The sequence below is a fragment of the Eumetopias jubatus genome, unplaced genomic scaffold (genome assembly GCF_037043125.1).
Source record: "Eumetopias jubatus isolate StellerSeaLion01/CBP00866 unplaced genomic scaffold, mEumJub1_p1.0 scaffold_5, whole genome shotgun sequence".
In the NCBI taxonomy this organism is placed as follows: domain Eukaryota; kingdom Metazoa; phylum Chordata; class Mammalia; order Carnivora; family Otariidae; genus Eumetopias; species Eumetopias jubatus.
This window is the reverse complement of record NW_028274811.1, coordinates 31,224,582-31,229,708: the sequence shown is the minus strand read 5'-3', so window position 1 is coordinate 31,229,708 and position 5,127 is coordinate 31,224,582. Positions and strand designations below refer to the sequence as shown.

The 5,127-nt window shown below is 40.0% G+C and overlaps 1 pseudogene; it reads right to left on the bottom strand.

Moving 5' to 3' along the window:
- Positions 1 to 3,026: 3,026 nt before the first annotated feature.
- Positions 3,027 to 4,025, bottom strand: LOC114209624 (glyceraldehyde-3-phosphate dehydrogenase pseudogene; annotated as a pseudogene).
- Between the last annotated feature and the right edge of the window lie 1,102 nt (positions 4,026 to 5,127).

Below are 5,127 nucleotides of genomic sequence, written 5' to 3'. Positions count from 1 at the left end.
TCTTGAAGGATGTACATGTTAAGAGCGAAGGTAAGGGAGTTGGGGGAGGGATATTAATAGGTGGAGGGAATAATTTGAACACACCATCAGAAGGAAGAATATTTGGCATATATTTGGGGAACTATAAGTAGTTCATGGGAGTGGAGGAAAGTTATGAGAAGATGAGTAGTGGGAAATAAAGAGAAGAAATGAATTGGAAGTTATGAACAAGTTTGTACTCCCTGATAAAGACTGTTAGAAAGATCCATCCAACATTGGTTTTCTGCATGTCTATCCATGTTCCTTTCCTGTTTCTGCCCCACTCCAAATAAAAGAATAGACAAGTAATTTCCTCATGCAGCAAGAACTGAGTACCTGCTCTGTCCCAGATACTTAGCTAGGAGCATAAGCTCTAAAGATAAACTAGACACAGTCCTTGTCCTCAAGTAGGCCACAAACTGGGAGGGAAGACCAACTCTTAGCTAGAAAAGGGATACATATAAAGTGCCCATTTTATTTGAAATGGGGCCACCTTGAAAAAGAATGATCTTGGCTGCAATGGGCTGATCGCCTGAGCTCTGTTTTTAGCCCTTGGGAGCAACCTCAGGATGTGTGGCATACCAGAAGAGCAGCTGCATACTATATTCTGAATATGATGAAAGTGGCACCTCCGTTTTTCCAGGCCCACAGCAGTGACTCTCCCTGGGAAGGAGAGCCAAGCTCTTTCTCTCCTGGCTTGTGCCATTGGGCACATTGTTCTATAGAATTTTAGAGGGAAAGTTTCAGAAAGAAGATATGGAGAAGGAAGGGATAAGAAAGTAAAATATAGAGTAATTTAAAAAAGTGTACAGAATTCAACCATTAGTATCTTTTAGATGCAGCAAGATAATAATAATACTAATAATGATAATAGATGATAATTACTGAGTGCTTACTTTGTACCAGGCACTATGATGTGGGCTTTAACATATATTACCTAACTTAACCCACATAGTAGCCCTAAAAATTTGCTACCACTTTCATTGCCTTTTATAGGTAAGGAAACTGAAGCTTAAAAAGGTTAAGTAACTTTCCCTTATCACATAGGTCATAAGTGGATATAATGGAAAGTATATTGGGATGGGTTTTATATGTCATATTTTATAGAGAGAGCTGAAGCCTAGAGAGAAGTGAGTAGTCCATAGGCACAGAGCAGAGTGGTGTCAGAGCCAAATTTAAAATCCATACCTCAATTTTATAACTCTTGAATAATTTTTAAATTCTTTTATAATAGAAAATTTCAAATGTATGTATCAGTCAGCTTCTATGATTACCTATATGTGACCTGTCTTATTAAACATCATATTATTTCATCTATAAATATGCCAGAATGTTTCTCTAAGAGAGAAAATAATAAAAAAAATTGGAATACCATTACCACAAATTAATAATGATTCTTTAATACCATCAACTAGCTTGTCTGGTTTGAATATGAATTTCCAGTTGTTTCATAAGTATCCTAAATTTTTTCTCAGAGTTTATTTGCTTGAGTCAGTATCCACATGAGGTCCACACATTACATTGATATGTTAAGTCTCTTTTAACCTATAGCTTTCTTTCTGCCTTTTAAGTTTTCTTAGAATTTAAATTGTTGAAAAAAAACTGGTTGTTTGTTCTACAGAGTTTCCTGCAATTTTGATTTTGTTGATTGTATCATTGTGGTGTAGTTTAAGATATTCCTCTGTCTTCTGTATATCCTATAAATTGGTAGTTACATCTAGAGGCTTGATCAGATTCAAATTTGATATATACTTTTTTTGCAAAACTACTTCATAAATGATGTGTCATCAGGAGGCACATGATTATCTCTATCTCTACAAATGATTTCCGATTATCTAATTTATTGTGATGTTAGCAGTCATTGAAGCTTAATGCATTAATTTACTTAGGGTTGTAAGGCCTTCCAATTCCAGCCATGACAGAGTATCAGGAAGAGAATTTACTTCTCACCTTAAATGACCAAAAAAACCCAAGAAGATATATAAAACAGTATTTTAGACATTGGACAACAGTTATCACATGATTGTGATCTCTAAAGGAAAGGAAATGACATAATGTCTGGCTTCTAATGAAAAATTACAGGACATGCCAAGAAACAGGATCATACATTCATAACATGGATAAAATTCCATTAATAGAAATAGAATTCCAGAGATGAGAGCATAGAATGAGTAGACAAAGATATTAAAACAGCTATTATAAATATGCTTCACTTGTTAAAGAGGTGGAAGAAAAGGTGAGTATAATAAGGAGAAAAAATGGAAGCTATAAAACAAAGACCCAAATTTAGGAAATAAAAATATTTGAGATGAGAAGTATGTTGGATGGGATTAATAGACACAGTAGAAAAACAGATTAGATACTTGAAGGCATAACGATGGAAGCTATCCAAAATAAAGCACAGAAAAAAAAAGACTGAAAAAAGGCAAAGCAAAACAATGAATAGAGCATTAGTGGTAAGCTGTGGGACAATATCATGTAATTGGAGCTGGAGAAGGTCAGTGAGACCAGAAAAATATTTGAAGGAATAAAGGTACCTTAAAAGGATTTGGAGACTTTTTTTTCTGTTGTGATGAAAGATAAAATTGCTTCTCAGCAGATAAAGAATGGTTTCATCACCAGCAGGCAGAAAGCTCTAATCTAGATTGACTCTTCTAGAGTACATGATGACCTTCTACATGAGAGGTTGTATTGTCTTCCTTTTAGGACCTTGATGGAAAAATTGTGATATTTCTCTTTTATCTTCCTCTTTTTTTCCATCCTTCAATCTCTCTCACCCACTCTCTTTTTTTTTTTTTTTGGTCTGGGTGCAGTATATTTTATTGATGGTACATGACAAGTTAGGGCTCCTCAAGCCACTCCCCTTCTTCAGGGTGTCTGGGATGGAAATTGGGTAGAGGTTGGGAGGTTCTCAGTGTGTTAGGGGATAAATTGGGGCAAGAACTCTACAGCAGCTGAGGTCCTCTCTCTTCCTCTTGTTCTCGCTGAGGCTGGTGGTCTGGGGGCTCTTACTCCTTGGAGACCATGTGGACCATAAGGTCCACCGCCTAAGTGCTGTAGTCAAATTCATTGTCATACCAGGAAATGAGCTTGACATAGTAGTCATTGAGAGTAATGCCAGCTCCAGCATCAAAGGTGGAAGAGTGGGTGTCACTGTTAAAGTTGCAGGAGACAACCTGGTCATCAGTGTAGCCCAGGATGCCCTTGAGGGGACCCTTCAATCCTTGCTTCACCACCGTCTTGATATCATCATATTTGGCAGCTTCATCCAGGTGGCAGGTCAGATCCACTACTGACTGGGTGAGGGTGGGCCACTGAATGCCATGCCAGTGAGCTTCTCATTCAGTTGAGAGATGACCTTTGCCCCAGCCTTGGCAGCACCAGTAGAAGCAGGAATGATGTTCCGGGTAGCCCTTCAGACATCATACCACAGCTTCCCAGAGGGATCATCCCCGGTCTTCTGGGTGACATTGATAGCTTGGACTGTGGTCATGAGTTCCTCCATGATGCCAGAGTTGTCATAGATGGGGAGCCAGAGGGGGCCAAGAAGTAGGTGGTGCAGGAGGCATTGCTTATCATCTTGAGAGAGTTGTCAAACTTTTCATGGTTCATGCCCTTCACTGACATGGGGGCATCAGCAGAAGGGGCAGAGATGATAACGCTCTTAGCCACACCCTTCAAGTGAGCCCAGCCTTCTCCATGATGGTGAAGACCCCAGTGGACTCCACAACATACTCAGAACCAGCATCATCCCATTTGATGTTGGTGGGATCTTGATTCTGGAAGATGGAAATGGGCTTCCCATTGATGACAAGTTTCCTGTTCTCAGCCTTGACTGTGCCATTGAATTTGCTGTGGGTGGAATCATACTGGAACATGTGGACCATGTAGTTGGTGACAATGAACAGGTCATTGATGGTGACAGTACCGACTTTGCCAGAATTAAAACTAGCCCTGGTGACCAGGTGCCCAATACAGTTAAATCCCCTTACTCCAGCCTCCACCATTGTGCCTTAGAGATGTGGTTGGCTCTACACCAGAAGATGTAGCTATCTTTGAATGGGGAGGAGCGGAGGACCTCTCTTATATACTCTTTTAAAAAAATTTATTTATTTGACAGAGAGAGAGAGAAAGAACAAGCAAGGGGAGCAGCAGAAGGAGAGGGAGAAGCAGGCTCTCCACTGTGCAGGGAGCCCGATGAGGGGCGCAATCCCAGAACCCTGGGATCATGACCTGAACCGAAGGCAGACACTTAACTGACTGAGCCGTCCAGGTGCCCCGTCTCTCTTATCTACTCTTAAAGTGATTCCTTTCACTTCCCCACTGAATGCTCCCAAAATGTCCCTGGCTACCCAAGGAAGTCCTGCACCCGTTTCCTGAGCTGTCACCTGGGTTCCAGGATCCTTTCATTTATCCACACATCCACCCCAACCTCCCGTAATAAAATTTTGACCCGCTTATGTCCAGTCAGTTCATATTAGAGGTTAATCCTTGATAATCAATCCTCATGGGTTCCGGTAATTTCATGTACAACATTAATAAGTTAGTATTCACATTCAGAAAGCCATCCAAAGATATACTTTAATTGCTATTTATTGATTTAAGGTTTAGCTCATACAATTTTTTATTTAATAATAATTTCATATACTGAGTCATATACTATTGTTAGGTGCTAGGGCAGAATGAGTAAGACCTAGCTTCTGTCCTCTGGAGTCTCTCAGACCTGAAAGACAGACTTACAAACAAATACATATTGATATCACATGAATACAGTAAAGGAGATGTGAACAAAAGTTCTGAGCACTCACGGGGAGACAGCTAGCATAACCTGAGGCACTCAAGTGAAGAGACTTGTGATGGCTCTAAAGGAGAAATAGGGGTAAAACAGTTTGAGAAGGTGAAGGGAATGTCTGGCAAAGGAAACATGATCAACGGCATAGAGATAATGAAGAATATCAGTGGCTGTTTATTAAGTCTTTACCATGTGTTGGGCACAAAGCCAGGTGCTTTGCATACATTTATATCACTTGACTCTCACAACCCCCCCCTTTTTTTTTAAAAAGATTCATCTGTTAGGGAGGTGGGGGAGAGGCAGATGGAGATAATCTT